Here is a 17,248-nt window from a genome sequence, read left to right on the forward strand (position 1 = left end):
TGACTTAGAGCTTATGGCAGTTAATTGTGTTTTCAATAAACTCAAATGTATACAACCTTGAACTATATTGAATCATAGAGAAAAACAAGACCATTGGTTTGACTCTTTTTTTTTTTGGTTTACTTGTTTAAAGCAAAACAAATTGGAGAGATATGGTTCTCATTATGCTTCCTTGTAATTTGCATCCTTAAGTAAATAGCAATTATGGAACAGAGTGGGATTATGTAATGTATTCACATGGCTTGGTCTACTTGTGACTGGAACATTAAAAACTATAGATACATATTTCCTGTTTTTAAAAAAACATAAGCAAATATTAGTTATATCAACTGACAGCTGTCTCTTGGAAGTCTTGAGCAAAACAAAGGAAAGTTATTTATACCATCCCTGCCAACTGCTGGTTTTCTCAAAAGTTTTGTAGAATCATAGAATGGTTTGAGTCGAAGGGGACCTTAAAGATGTTCTGGCTGCAACCCCCATGCCGTGGGCTGGAACACCTCTCACTAGACCAGGCTGCTCAAAGCCCCTTCCAGCCTGGCCGTAAACACTTCCAGGAAGGGGAGAGTCACGAGCTTCTAGACAACCTGAGCAGTGTCTCACCACCCTCATAGTGAAGAATTTCTTCCTAGTATCTAATCTAAATCTACCCATCTTCCAGTTTAAAGCCATTACCCCTTGTCCTATCACTACATGCCCTTGCAAAAAGTCCCTCCCCAGCTTTTCTGTAGCCCCCTTCAGGTACTGGAAGTCCACTACAGGATCTCAGAGATACCTCCTCCAGGCTGAACAACCCCAGCCCTCTCAGTCTGTCTTTGTAGGAGGGCTGCTTCAGCCCTCGATCATCTTCATGGCCCTCCTCTGGGCTAACTACTCCACCATGCCAGCAAATCTGGATGTTATTTTGTGTGAGGGCTAGCAAAACAGCTCTGTCCCTCTCTCAGGAGCCAAGGTACCTGATTCTGATCAGTGCCTTTCATAAAGCAGCAACAACTTTAAACTATGAATAGCTGGCACATCAAGCACTTTGTCCTTGCTCTTTCTACAAATCAGCAGAATAACATCAGTACTCAAGGACATACTGATTACCAAGCAGCCACCAGTGCCTACAACACAGCAGGGATGCAGTCTCCAACCAAGCACCTGCTGTACCCTAAGGTGCTCTTCAAGAAACCAGATCACCTATACAAAGGCAGAAGCACCCATCCTATTGGCATTAGTAACTTCTGTATAGCTGACATCTTACACAGCACCTGGGTCTTCACTGAAATCAGCTAGAGACAACCATTGCTTTCCTGCAGGCCTGCAGCTGAGCTTTCATCTCCTCTCTCTAGTTAGGAAATGCACTCAGTGACTCTGGGTACCTCATTCATTTTCACTAACATTTTCCTGTTCTACCTCACCCTCTTGTCATGCTCTTGTTTAACACTTGACATCAGCTGCTTTGTATCAGTAAGAACTCTTGTTTAAGAGCACAAAATATTCCTTATAAAAGAAGAAGGGAGAGAGCAAGAGAAAGTGTACAAACATTAATAGAAAAGTCAAATCAAATGTGCTAACACTGCTAAACTCCCAGGATCCTATCTTCATATTTGTAATGAGGAAATACAAACAAAGAGCCAAGTTATGAGACTTCAGATCATTGCATAGCAATGAGGAGATCTTGCCAGCTCATAATGCTGTTCTCTGTTGTACCCTACACTTCCAATTGTATTGCTTTGCTGGAAAAGTTAAGGGCCACATGAAGAAAACCGTGCTGCATACAACCTAAACATGTTGTGGAAATAACCATCAAAATTGCTTGCAAGCTAAAACATATAAATATGTGCAAGCTAGAATACTTTTTCAAGTGCAAGATACCATTAAAACATATTTTTATATTCTCTTAGCATATTTTATTTTTCTAGGAGTTCAGGAAGTATATAGAATATATATAGCAAATAAAATAGTAAATAAAATTACTGCATTTCAGAAAACTTTAAGTTGTCAGATACTGTATGAGAACAGTGTGGAGGAGTGCATTCCACTTAGGTTCACTCATAGTGAGTGGAAAACAGGGGCTTCTAGAAGGTAAAACTGCTCAAGCAATCTAGGCTGCATCACATAAAGCTAGACAACAAGCAAATATCACAAGAGTGGTCAGAAAACCTAAATGTTTCAACTGGGAAAAAAAAAAAAGATAAAAACCTGTAGTTTAAAAATATGTTTAAAAATATGTCATTTTGCAGATTTTAAGATAAGCACTTTGACATTTTTACGCTTTTAAAGCTAGATTTTATTAAGACAATGTGAACCAGAAGGAAACAGCATTACTTTTTTTTTTTTTTAGGTAAAGAAAAGATTTTTGCATGTTTTTCCATATACTCGTCTCATTTACCGTATCTCCCTGCCTCATGTTTCTGTTCTCAAAGAACTGGAAGAAAGTAACAGGGCTGACTTTCAGGATTTAATTGTATCTACTCAAACCCACTCTGACATGTAGAGGTAAATAATAAATAAACCTAAAATTCAAGTCTATAAAAATGTATATATGAAATTTTCTTGCAGGTTATCCTCTTTTCTCTAGACCTGGCAGTACCAGCAGCAGGAGATCAATACCATGCATTCACAGCTGCTGTAATTCATTTGAATTAAGAGTTACGGTGGCAGAAAAATTCCATATGCAACATCTATTCAAGTTAATACTAAGAAATTCTGGTTTATATTATGTAATTCTCTCTAGGCAAAATGAAGTAATTGATTGTTTTTAATTGCATCCTTTCATGTTACTGTATTCATTGAAGAACATAAGTTGTAGAGTTTAGTATCAGTAACCCTTGAATATCCACTGGGGGTTAGAGGCTGTTGCACAACACGTTGCCAAATAGCTTCAGAAGGAGAAACATATTCTAGATGACTTCCATGACTGTCTGTGTCATCAATTTACAAATAAATTTGTTGCATAATTAATGTCATCAATTTACAGCTACCCCAGGGATAGCAAGTTGAATTATATTAATTATTGTTTCATTGCCACAACTTCCTTACTTGCTGAGCACATTTGTACTGTTACATGCTCTATATGCACTCAGCATACTGCCAATTTTGTAATTTAAATTGAGGTTCCATTGTCAGTGATTGGTTCCCAGGATTTTCTTCTGGAATACTGATTGCTGAAGTGAAACTGAATATGCTGGTTCAAATTACCACTTCTTCCACTGACTTGATAGTGTAAGTCATTTTACTAATAAAATGACACCCTGAGAAAACCTAACTCTTAAAACATCAAATACTTCCTTTTGAGGCTGTTTATTTACTTGCTTAGGGGACAGAAAATGAGGCATATGACAAATAATAGCAAAATAACAAGCTTGTGTGTCATGGCATAGAAACATGTTGACTGAAGTGCTGTTTTGGTCAGAGCACAAATTCACATGCCCACAATTCCTGGGAGATAAATATAGCTCTAAAATCACAGAGCACAGCTAAAGCTGTCAGCTCAGCCAGGGAGAGGGGCCATCTGAAAACAAGGCCAGGGTTGTGTAAATTCTTTTTTAATTCCTTTTCTGTGTTTGGATTAAAGTCAAACCATAGAACAGACTTTGTCTCCTCCTTGAAAGAACAAGACCAGTCTGCTATGAATGAAATTATCAGTTAATGAGATGAAGGAATCTTCAGCATATCATCGTAGCCCAACATGTTTTAGCTATCACAGTAACCTAACACAGACTCGCTGATTAATGTGTAATAGGAGCTCTGGCTTATCTAAACTCTTTTTATAAACAGCAGCAGATGATCAACTGAACACCAACTTTATAGCCGTGAAACTTCAGGAGAAAAAGCTAAATCCACTCCAAAAGTCCAGGATGAAATTACAGCCCAGCTGAGGTTTGTGCCAAATTTCCACCAACAGCTGTGGTCCAGGAACTTCCCCAAGCTGTTTGCGTGGCTCTGTGATGTGCCCATCCTCTCACCTTCAGGAAATCACTTTTGCCTCTCTCAATACAGCAGCACACACCAAAACACACACACAGACAAATATCTTTTGGAAATGAATGTGTGAAGCACTAGAAAGCCCAAATGAATAATTATGTACAATTTTAATCTATTATTCAAAATGCAAGAGCTCATTCAGCTGAAGTGTTCCTTTTCAGTAATAAGTTTAATTAGCTCCTCAGACCAGCAAACTTTATAAAATGTAATTGCTCTTTCATTCTAGTCACTGCATAAGTCTTCTAGCAGAGCCTTATTTTTGTACAGTCACCCATTGCCTGACTCCAGAAAAAGGACATAGATGTGCTAATAAAACATATGTCATGTATCAGGAAACCATAGCTTGAAGGCTGTTGAAGAAAATCAGGGGGGTTTAAACAGATGATTCCAAAAGTACAAGTACAAGATAACAGCAGAGGCCTTGAAAATGTGAGTACAGAATAAGCCCCTAGCCTAGGGCTACAAGCACAAATCATTAATAACCTCACTCACATAATAACTCACATTAATAACCTCATCAATAATTCCTCACTACAGAAATGCAAACTTGTGTGCTGGTGTTAAGGATATCAGAGGAAGCAAAGAATTAGCGTCCAGCATATGTAAAACATAACAAACAAATTAGAATTTGGAGGTAACATAGAGTTTGCTGGCAATTTAAGAAAGAAAAAGTAGGAGAATTGTTTGTGAACGTAGAAAAATAACTTCAAGTGGGCTAAAATTGCCAAGAAGCCCCACCATCAACATCATAAATGTCTCTGCAAATTGCAAACAGCAGATGCTGGCAGCTTCTATAAAAATTCATAGGGGGGAAAAAAAAAGAAGAAGAAGAGGTATAAGTGTGAAACTTTTACTAGGTCAGTTTTTAAAAGCACAGTTATTGGAAATGGGCTGTAATAATTGGACCATCTGAACTTGTATGAATATCACTGAAGCTGGTGTAGTAATCACCATATTAGCCCTGTGTATGTGTGCATTTGTGTGAACAATACGATGAGGAGGTGCTAAAATAAACCAGTATATTGAAGAGAAGTTAAGTGCATGAGAGTCCCTCCCCAACAATCCCTCCCTGGTAAGCTCAGGATATTACTGGTCCTGTTGAATACACAAGAACTTATAAATTGAGAATACCAAGATTCATCCCAGTCTGCCCAATGCCACCAGGACACACTGGCATCAACAGTGAACAAGCTGGACATCATCTGAGAAGACTGTAGCTGCTAGACTGTAGGTTTATACATACATCAGAAGTAACAAGAGGCCTCTAAAATAACTTTTTGACCACTCAGAAGCCAAAAGCATAGCAGTAGAACCTTCTGCTTCTGCACCTTCTCCTTCTGCTTCCCCCTCCCAGCTGTGGCTCCAGCTGGGTAGCTGTGAGTTAGTGCATGAGCATACAGGAGACTTGCATGAGCAACTACATACACTGTGTGAATAGTCATCTGCTGCTAATAAAAGCCTTATTCTATTAATGATAATAACTTGGCTAATTAAAAAGTGTTCAGATAAATATTGGTTGTGATGAGTGCCTCCTCCAGCTTGACTCCTTGTCATGGAAAAGGGAATTGACAGCATTATAACTCTGTGAATAGACTGTTAATTCTTCTATTAGATTAACTAGAATTTCTTACATCTCTATTTGTGTTTCTCTAGCTCATGTAAGTTGTATAAGCTATCTGGTGTTTCACCACACCCTTGAGGCTTCGTAGTGATCTGCACGTGGCAGATGAGATTGAGCATTTTGCACTTGCACAAATTTTCTCCTCATTTTTTAAGACTTACCTTTCTGCTTTGCTGACACACAACTGAAGGAGAACTTGTACAGCTTCACTTTAGCAGCTCAGTTATGCTTTAAACAGCCCCAGGTTAACAGCTGTGTGTGCAATCCCTGCTGAACACTGATGAGGATGTAATGGATGTTGGAGTCCTCACTGATTCACTGCAAACCCGCTACGAGCAAGAGCACTTTAGCAGTGTCACAGTGTATGCAACAGCACTGGCAATTTCTCTGTGTTTCACCAGATAGAACTCTGTACAACACAGAGTGTTGGATAACACCCCTGTCATCCAACCCTGACAGAAAGAAATGAAATAGCTTTTTATACCACATATATATTATATATCACAGTCACCTGTGGTATAAGCACCTACCCTAAAAAACCCTAAGCACTTACCTATATATCTTAGAACTTACCCTAAAAAAAAAATCCCCCCAGACCTGAAGTACTGGAGGTACTGACGGAGATTCATTCACAGTTCCAGCACTCACAGTGAAGAAAACCACCTCTTTCCAGGAGAAAATACAAGACAATTTCCATCACCAGGAGGTTTCTCCACACCCAGAGGCTTCAGCTACCTTTGGGAGCCTTGAATACCCACATTCTCTCTGCCTCAGGTTAACAGCTCCCCTCATCACCTGCTGCCCCCAGATGCAAACATCCAGCTCCACTCGTGCTCCCCAGATACCAAAAAGTGGAGAGATGGTGTCACCTACACACATTCTGTGGGTGCCAAATCCATGTGGTCTCCACTAATAGCTGTGTCCTCACTAATTTTGACTGTTTCTTACTCCTTAAAAGTTACTTTCTCCTCTCATATCCATCATCCATTGCTCCTGTCTATTCTCAGATAACTGGTGGTAAAAGTACATTCAATTTTTTCATAGCTTATTCAGATTCATTATTTTAAAATATTTTCATTTTGAAAATTGCAAAAGTAAGATTTCTTGAGTGTTAAAATGTTTTGGCCAAGTTTGGTGTAATTGGAAAGAAATTTTTCATTTAAAAATAATTGGGAAAGAAAAGGTTGATGTGATTTGATCTTGGCAGAACAGACTGTATCAAGTTGTCTCCTGTGTTTGGACTCCTCCATTACTATAAAACTTCAATTTTAATTTCTTTTAAATTTCTGAATCATGAAAGTTTCAATAGATACCTCCTACCCCAAACTTCCTTATCCTGTGTCAGGGCATTTGTCTTACTAAGGAGCTATATTTTTGGAACAAATCTCCAGAGGATATAAAGAAACACATAGAACTGCACAGCTAAAATTTTCAAAGGCTGAGCACCTGGCAGCTATATATCAATGACAGGTTGAATTAATGAATGAAATCACATCTTTCACTTTTTAAAGTTATCCTACTAATTGATGGTGATATATTCAAAAGTATGAGGTCTCAAAATAGAAAAAGCCATCTGGCATCTAGATATTCTTATGTTTTTGATCAGTCGGGAAAAGTCTTTAAAAAAAAAAAAAAAACAAAGAAAAGAAAAAATAAAGAGAGATAGAGAGAGAGAGAGAAAAAAAATAGAGTTCCTTCCATAGATTTTATGAAGTAAAGATTTAAATCTTTGTCTCTATCCTCTGCTAACAACTTCTAGTTTCTTTGCTGCCAGTTTGTTCTGCTGCTATTCCAGCAGACAGCAGCTATCTCAAGATCCCTCAGCCCCTTTCCATAAGGAAGAAAACAGAGTTCTCATTCCTGGTACACCAGGGATATGCAGGGTCTTTTGGATAATATCAGATACTATTTTTTGAGCTTTTTAACCAAACATAGGAGGAAGCAGTTGGTATTTTAATCATTAAGAAAGGCATTATTTTATCCTATATAATCAAGAGCAGACTTCCCATCAGAAGCTTCCCCACCACCCTTTATGTTTATCTGGGCAAGGGATTTATCAATATGAGCCCACCCAGAAGCATTCTTACCTGTCCTCTGCTAATAAAAATCAGTGGGCTGGCAATTCAGATGTTTCTTTCCCCAGTCTGCTGTCCACAGCATAGTTGGGGGATAAATTTTAAAAATAAAATTAAAAAGAGTGGAGAAATGTGTGTGATAAAACTGAAGAAGAGATCATGTTTTCCCCTTCTCAGAAAGGATTTTCAGAGGTCCTTTTAAAGAGCTATTTTCTGAGTAGGTTTGTGTGGGTTCAGAAGAATGCTGGCTACAAAGAGTAATTATTCTGGCATTCAGCTACTAACAAACAAAAAGGTAAAGCTGAAGGGATGTTGGCTTTTTCTGCATATTTCCAGGAGAGGATGATAAACTTAGAAACTAATTTTCTTCTCTGTTCTAATAACTATAAAGATACTGCCTTTAAACATTTAATTTGAGCTTTCCTAGATGTCAGGAATATTGCACGTTTGCAGTGGCCAGGGTCATTTTCGTATGACTTGTTCTCTTTGGAAGAATAGCTACACTTGTTGCAATAAAGTAATTTTATTTTTTTTCCCAACAAAAGCGTTTGTGTGAAGAATTGTCATTTTACAAACTTGACTTTTTCTCATCAAAAAAACCCCCACCATTTTGAGTTTTGCACTCTGACATAATCATCCAGCTAAATACAGTCATGTACCATTCCTCAGATACTTTAGAGTGTAGGAGAAAGAATGAGTATATTTTCCACAGCAGACTATACATTTTGTACCAAGAACAAGCATAATTTCTTCAGCCAACCAATGTGGGCAGCCTGCAAGCTGAAATGCTGTCCTTGACCTCAGGCTTTCTGTATAGACCTGAATAAGTGCCTGTAACCTTATCTATACTAAAATATTCTGACAGCCCATGGGTAACTGCAATTTCTTCACCATTTCCAGATATCCTACATCCATATGGCATTATTTGACTAGTTGTGGTGGAGTTAACACACATGGTTAGTATGTGCTGGCCATAACTTCAGAAAACCCTCTCCCCTCTGGGATGACATCTGGCATCTATCAAAGCTCCCATTTGAGTCCAGTCAGGCAGCTCTCATAGCACTTTCCCACTGAGATGGCCATCTCTACCCAAGTTCTGGTTTTGCCCTGCAAACCATATTCCTTCCAGGACAGAGATAGGACTGATGTACTTTACTTTCAAAATCAGATTTTCCTTCTGTCTAGCCTTATACTCTTGGTTTTACATTTCAGTGTCAATTAACACTTCTACTGACCACTGATTTTTTCCTCTCTCTTTTTATGTTGTCTTTGCCCATCTCTTATCAGTTAGGCTTCTCTCAGTCACTCTCCTCTCCATTTCCAGTTTTCAATCTACCTTTAACTTATACCAAGCAGAGTTTACAACATTTGAAGCAAAGTCCTAGAAAAGGGAGAAAAAGACAGTGTATTTAGGTTTGTCTTCATGATTAAGTATTCTACTAATGTCAGGCTTCTAAAGAAGAGACTTCTAAATTTAAGCAAAACCCTGTCAGTGTTCTAAAGAATACTTTAGACTTTCATCTGAAAATATCTCTCCAGATACTATGGACTAACCAAAAGGATCAGAGTATTATAAAATAAGCAGGTGACTTTATTATAACAAACAAAAATCTGCATGTTGTCATTTGCTTCCTACCAAGATTTTCTTCAGAAAATTGCTTGTTTACTGCAATGTTTCAACATGTCTGGATTAAGAAGTGCCCTGCAAGACTTCAGAATAAGTAGTGATTTGGGCTTTTTTATCATTTTAGAATGTACTTTGCTGAGGGTTACTTGGAATAGGTCAAATTTTGAAAATCTAGTGAGAATGGAGTGATTTCTGAACTTGGTCTTAGCTTTGAAAAGGGAAGAAATATATCTTGGATGTCGATTAAATGTTATTTCTGTCACTACTAGTAATAGAGAAGTACCATTTATCATTATGATCCCAGCTATAACAATGTACATTATTTCTCAAAGAGACTCAACTTTGAATTAGTCAGCTTCAAACTCCAGAACACAGTATTATATATACTCAATTTGCTGCAACAGAGAATGTTTTCTATTTTTCATCCATCTCCTGAAAAAAGTGTTTCAACTGGAACTGAAGATTGCAATCCAATTACATAAAAGTTATCTATATATATAAAAGTATAAAAGTTTAAAAATCTAAGTTTTTTCAGTTGTCAGTTTGTTGGTTTGAGATATTAGTCATGGTTTAAATTTCTACTAGCAGGGACTATTAAACCAGATATCAAATATATATCCTTCATTTAAAGTCAACGCAAAAGAAAAAAACCTATACTTCATGTATTGCTTTTTCACGCAATAGTTTGACAAGTTAGATTTGCATATAATAAACAGGTCTGGACTTAATAAAATTCATTCTTATGTTGCAGCAAATAACTCTTGCTGGGATTCATTATCTCAGAGAGAATGAAGTCTTATGAACAACATTAAGAAATCACAAGCATTTTTAATAAAACTCTCACATCTGTATGCATAAGGCATGATGAAATCTAAAAGCTTCATACTCAATGTCTTCTGAAAAGCTTTTACATAATACAGAACCTCTTCCAGACTAAAACTAAAAGTAAATATTAAAAAATTTAAAAACCATTAAGATGTCAAGTAATGCATCGAGAACATCTTAACAGCAATGTATTGACAATCCAACATAATTGTGTTTACGGCAATTTCGTACTAAGGCTTCAGATTATTTTAAAATTGCCTTAATTTTAAAGAAAAGGGCATTGTTGTACTCTTTCTGCAAATTCTGTCTTTTTCATGGTATTAGTTTTTATGTTCCTACTAACAAGGGCTGTTTTCTCAGGGGAAAAACAAAAGAGAAGAAGAAGAAGAAAAAGAAGAAAAAGAAGAAGAAAAAGAAGAAAAAGAAGAAAAAGAAGAAAAAGAAGAAAAAGAAGAAAAAGAAGAAGAAAAAGAAGAAAAAGAAGAAAAAGAAGAAAAAGAAGAAAAAGAAGAAAAAGAAGAAAAAGAAGAAAAAGAAGAAAAAGAAGAAAAAGAAGAAAAAGAAGAAAAAGAAGAAAAAGAAGAAAAAGAAGAAGAAAAAGAAGAAAAAGAAGAAAAAGAAGAAAAAGAAGAAAAAGAAGAAAAAGAAGAAAAAGAAGAAAAAGAAGAAAAAGAAGAAAAAGAAGAAAAAGAAGAAGAAAAAGAAGAAGAAAAAGAAGAAGAAAAAGAAGAAGAAAAAGAAGAAGAAAAAGAAGGAGAAAAAGAAAAAGAAAAAGAAGGAGAAGAAAAAGGAAAAGGAAAAGGAAAAGGAAAAGGAAAAGGAAAAGGAAAAGGAAAAGGAGAAGGAGAAGGAGAAGGAGAAGGAGAAGGAGAAGGAGAAGGAGAAGGAGAAGGAGAAGGAGAAGGAGAAGGAGAAGGAGAAGGAGAAGGAGAAGGAGAAGGAGAAGGAGAAGAAAAGGAAGAAGAAAAAGAAAAAGAAGAAGAAAAAGAAAAAGAAAAAGAAAAAGAAAAAGAAAAAGAAAAAGAAAAAGAAAAAGAAAAAGAAAAAGAAAAAGAAAAAGAAAAAGAAAAAGAAAAAGAAAAAGAAAAAGAAAAAGAAAAAGAAAAAGAAAAAGAAAAAGAAAAAAGGAAAAAGGAAAAAGAGCAAAAAAGAAAAAGCAAAAAAGAAAAAGCAAAAAAGAAAAAAGAAAAGTAATGAGGAGATCAGTCTTGCCAGCATTTTCCAGCTGAGGTTTTGATTACAGAAAAGACCAGAGGTCAGTGGGAGAACTCAGGCATTCAAGAAACACACAAGGGAGCTGTGCCTGCAGGATCAGTCCTCTTTTCTGAAACTCTTGCTCACTAACTTTTAAAGGAAGTGTAATAAATAGCATGAATTTTACCAAAAAAAGCAGCTGCATTCTGTGGTACATGTCTTACAGCTCCAGTCTCTGATTTTGATTTGGTCTTGTCTGCTGGGTCTTGCTTGTTAACTGGCCAGAAACTGGCATTGAGGAAAACATTTGAAGGTTTAGGAAATGAAAAAAAGTTATCTTTGGAAGTCACTGAAAAGCCTGCTTGTACCAAGTATTTATTTTTCCTCCACTTCTCAGAAAAGATCCTTGTATGAAATTGCCAGGTATAGTAGCAGCTGCTAAAATTTCATTAATTTAAAAGGTTAATTAAAGGTTGCCTTTAATTTCAGTAGAAGTCAAACACTGCTTTTGCTACATGTAGTATTGCCTCTGCTGGCTTTATATTGCCATTGTAAATCTGAAATCTCATCTCCTTTTCTGTTCTGAAGTGGAGCAGGAATTTTTCATTTTAGTATTTTCTTCCACATAAAAATTCATAAACGCATAAAAAAATCAGAACGCTTGAAGAAAATCTTTAACAGAACATTGTTGATTTTACTCACTCTTCATCTGGAAGGTTCCTTACATCCAGGATGGACTGACTAATGGAAACATCAGGATAGAGAGACAGAACTGGGTTTGAATATCTGTCTTTAAAGACAAGATAGAAACTTACCCCAAGTTTCCTACAGCACTTCAGCCCCAGCTACCAGGCTATTTTCAGATGTCTCTTTTTCAGATGTTTTTCAGCATAAACTTTGAAACACGTCTTCCCTTATTAGCATCAGAAAACAAATTGCCAAAGGTTGCAGCTTTCCTTCAGATAAAGTTTTTTTTTTCCTAGCCAGAAACGTCAAAGCCAGTCAGTGAACATTACAATGGTGATATGGCCTCCCAGGGTCAGGGAAACAATGAGAACAAAAATCCTGAAGCTAAGGCTTCGGGTGAAGGATTTGAGAAGAGATCAAGGAGCTTTGGGCAACTCTGAGAGGACACCTTTTGTTCTGCAGCACTCCCTGGCACCTGCCTCTCACCAGCAAGCAGCTGAGCCCCATCCCAGCACCTGACATTCACAAACAAGCCAGAAGGCTCCAGATGGTCTGGACTGAGGGGTTGTCATCAGCCTTTAATCTTCTTCCAAAACTACGCCTTTGAGGAACGCACATGGTCACACAGAGATGTGAAGCAATTGCCAGACTTTTTGGTGTGTTTTTTTTTTCTTCTTGCTAATAAAAAACACGAGGTTTAAGGCTGCAAGGGCCCATAGCTATTCTGAAAATTTAACAGTAGAAAAAAAAAAAAAAAAAAAAGGCTTATGAGAAGATTTCTGCTACAAAACCTACATCAGGTCTGCTTCAGAGCCCCTTCTCCACTAGCTTGGGCACAAATTATCTCTTATTCAGTACACTTTATTTGACCCTCAGACTTTCAGGATTAAGGGGCTTTTGGCATGCTTTCTGTAGGAAGTATGTTATCTGTGTGTGTTTGAGAAATGAAAGACAGGCAAATGCTACGTGGGTGGAGGTGAAGTGTCAAGAATTTGGGATTTGTTTTTGCAAATAGCTATGTCAGCGTGGTGTATGCTTGTCCTCTTAAAATAAATTGTCCCATTAAAATAAATCAGCCCTTGATCATATGAAATTCTAGAGGTTTTAATGGCTGCCCATGGAAAATTTGGATTTTGAGTGAGTTTTTATGAAATTTTTGAGATCAAGTAAAAAAAAAAATATATGCTTTGCTATATTTGCACCTGCCTACTTAAAAATATACTTCATTCCATGATGACTAATAAAAGGCACAGTCCCACAAGAATTATGGTGTATCACATCAAAAGATGAAATTCTAAATGATCAGCATATTTTGGGCCTGATCGTTACCTAAGTGGTGCACTTTAGAAGTTGCTTTTCTCATCCAAACTCAGTTTATCTCTCTTGGAGAATGTGCATATGATTGTGAGTCTATTTTAAAAGTTTATTATCTGCCAGCAAAGGTACAGATAGTGAACAAACCACCTATGGGCTGTTGCACATCTGCAGCAGCAAAATAAAAAAATGATCATGAAAAAAATGTGTTTTTTTAAACAACCTACCATTACTTCTTCCCTGGCATCATGAGAATCTGTCTCTGCTAACAAGGAAAATCTTATTTAAATGTGTTACTTGAATGTGTGACTTCTCATTTGTGGTAGAAGAAGCCTGAAAAACTGAGGAAAAACTCTTCTGCAGGACTTTGTAGGCAGTAGCATTGAGTCCTGCATCACCTCTAACATATTTACTTTTTTTTGCTGTTTGTCAGCACTGTAAAATAACTAGAATACAAATTCACACTTAGAAAGTATAAGTGTGGGTAAGAATTTTTATACACTCTATTCCCCATATCAAGTGACTGGGGAGCTAAGCCCCCTGGTAGGGCTTCATGTTTCCTCTCTGTTCAGAATGAGTTCACACTTCTGCAACACCCTCGTAGTTATCTACTGCCCAAGTTATCAAACAGACACCTTCTGGAAGCCTAATGAGTGCTGGCTCAATGCTCAAACATAACTTTTTTTTCATTACTCAATAACAATGTGATTATTGAAAACTGAAATATAAAATATCATAAAGGCTCGAAATTTCTGAGGGGTATGCAATGAATGCAGTTTACTTATGTAGCAGGAAAAGAAGGTACACAAAAAAGCCACCAAATGCTATTTTGCTGATAGTCCTTGCAATCAAATATAAAAGATTTTCAAGCACTCAATTCTGTTTAGAATGAAGAACCATTGAAATGCTCTTAAATTTTCCTGAGGAAAACTGAATTAATAAAGAAAAAAAAGCCTATCATAAGAAGATTTACAGACAAAAAATGTTAAAATACCAACAAAAACTAATTTAATACTAAGTATCATGGGTGTATTAATTTTAAAATACATAAAAAATATACTAAAACATTGATGTAAATAATCAATATTTAGGGCAATGCAGAAGCAGCTAAGGACCAGCTAATCCTGAGGACATGAGAATGTAAAGGACAATTTATGTCCTCCACTCTGGGTCAGGGACTAATCAGTTCTTTAAACAAGATCAAAGACTTCCACCAGGAAAAATTCACATCACTGTGCCTAACGATAAGGTATTGTAATTCTCTTGCAAATGAAAATCTCTAAGTTCAGTTCACAATTCCTGCCCCTTTCTCACACTTTTCTCTAGGCACCAGCTATCAGCCACAGCCTGAGATGTGGCAGTGGACAAAATGGGACTCTGGTTCATCCCAGCATGGTGGGTTTTACAGTCTCATTCTCGTACGAAACTGATCTCTCTTTGGAGGCCTAAATTTGGAAAGAGTCACAGCTGAGAATGCTAAACCAGGCAACCAGTGTCAGATGGGTACAAGGGCTGAGTTCAGGCTCTTCCCTACAGCTGGTGTTTCCTGATGGCTCCCCGAGGCATCTTCCTGCCATGACTTTGGGGTGATAACTTTCTTGGGTGATTAGTTTAGACAGACCTGAGGCCTCAGCCAGTTGTATAACACATCACTTAATTTATTAAGCACAGCACAGCCCTGTGCCAACCCAACAACTCATCCTCCATACCCCAGTGGCTCCCATCCAGATGGTGCAAAGCATGGTGGCAGGGGCTTGGATCATTGCCTTTGGACATGGCCCCACAAGCTGCAGAGGGATCAGGCAGGCAGCACTGCCCTGAGATTTCAAGAGACCCCAAAGCACCTGAAGGTGAATGCTTCAGAGGCAGCACTGGGCTAAGAGCCATTGCAGTTCAACCCTGAATGCCTCATGGCATTCCCAGAGAGCAACTCAGTTCTCACAAAAGATCTTTTCTGTTGAAATTTCTTGCTCTTTTGGACTGTTTATGAGAGAATCATTCATCTAGAGAAAATGCCACGCTTACTATATCCTTCCATATTATCCATATGATGCAAATAAGATAGAGCTCTATGGCCAAATGAATTCCAGTGAGACCCAGAACAGTAAGGCACCATGGACTTGGGGAAGTTAAACCCTCACAGCTCAGATTGCCACCATCCCTCAGAGCCCAAGTTATTTTAACATTCCCCCCACATTCCAGTACATTGAATGATCATGCAGTTTGTGGGGTTTTTTACATAATGTCCCTGTTTAAATCAGCCTACTAATTTAACACTTTTTATTCATATTCAGAAAACAGTATTCTCTAATTAATTTCAAATTGCAATCAAATGATTAGTACATTTAAAGATAAATCAATTCAGTTTTCATTTCCAACAGAAAATGTATATTTTCTGGGATTTGAATTTGATGGAAGCATCTAAAATGGATTTGTACTCTTTGAAAAAGGAAAAAACCTTGAATGACATAAAATCTGTTCAAAACATCTTGAACTGCTGGCAATGAAATTAATTGTGTGGCAGTCTTCCATAAGAAAATGTTACCTATAATGTATCTCATATCCAAACAAAAAAATGCTATTTCTACCATTAAAAAAAGACCAAACAAAATAACCCCCTCCCCCCCCCCCGCAAAAAAAGAAAAAAACCAAACCAAAACAAAACAAAACCAAAAAACCCTCCATGAGGCACAAAAGTAAATATTGGATTAATGCCTTCTGAAAGAGATGTTGAGGGCAACACTAACAGGAGAACTGAAGAAATATACAATAAACATGTTCCTGTCAAGGAATATGTCATTAAGAAGTCAATGTGATATGTATGTTAATAGATGCCAGATTTATTACAACATCAAATCAGAGTCCCAGGTCAATGTTTTGAGTAGCTGTTCATGCAAGTGACACTGGTAATAGCAATGCCACTTATCAAGATGAACTGATGTCAACTTGCTTCTGTCACTGTCAACAGCTAAAATGTATAGTGATAATGCACTACATATGCTACCTCCCTTCCTCAGCCAACATCAACCTGTGTCAAAGCTTTCTAGAAAACACTAATCAAAATTATCTGCTACAGGATGTTGAGATACCAAGGGCATCTAACTTAAGAAGCCAGTGAATAAGTAATAAACTTTCAAGCATTACAAGCAAACTAAGATTCCTCCAAATTTTGAAAGATTCTCAATGATCACAGTTGGTCATTCAACTAATTTTCATATTAGAAAAATATCTCATCTTTGTAGTACCACATACAGCACCTATTAATATGATAATGGCAGTACAATAGAAATGTTCCATTATCTACACAAGACATTTAAATCATTTTACACATCAAACACAATACAGGAAGAAATTAGCAAATTACTTTCTCACCATAATATTAACTCCTTTGGGGTGGATAATCAAAAAAGAAAACCCAAAACTTTGTTCAGTAGCACAAATCATTGAGAATATATGATGAAATCTGGGTCAAATTTGTGGTCACCTTCAAGCTAGCGATTAGCTAGTGGTCAACTTCCACCTTTCCACTGTCAGTGCTATGTGTTGATATAGAGTCCCATATAAAACTCTATATATTCTATTGCACCATGCCTATAGAATACTCTGCTGCAGAGCAGCAATTTAGGATTTACCACTCCTTGTATCTCCCTGTGGCTTCACTGGTCCATACCACAAAACAAGTGGAAAAAAGTGGAGCACAAAAATATTTCAGCTGGGTATCAAGAAACACTTCTCAGTGTCATCTATCACTCTGTGGAATAGTTCCCCAGGAGAGTAATTCAAATTCTGTGCCAGACTTCAGAGATCAGTTTTTTATTAAGACAGTAAAGTAGGCAAGGTTCAAAAAGATTATTTCCTATCTCAAATAATAATGATTCTGTAGGACAGACTATTATTTATTTCTTTTTCTTTACTATATAACCCATTTCTGAATAC

The 17,248-nt window shown here is 37.0% G+C and overlaps 1 protein-coding gene across 10 annotated transcripts in view; it reads right to left on the minus strand.

The window, feature by feature from the left end:
* Nucleotides 1-17,248, minus strand: part of MLIP (muscular LMNA interacting protein) — a 104,718-nt gene that overhangs the window by 62,421 nt on the left and 25,049 nt on the right. The window lies entirely within an intron of this gene.

This window comes from Heliangelus exortis, chromosome 3 (assembly GCF_036169615.1).
Source record: "Heliangelus exortis chromosome 3, bHelExo1.hap1, whole genome shotgun sequence".
NCBI lineage: Eukaryota > Metazoa > Chordata > Aves > Apodiformes > Trochilidae > Heliangelus > Heliangelus exortis.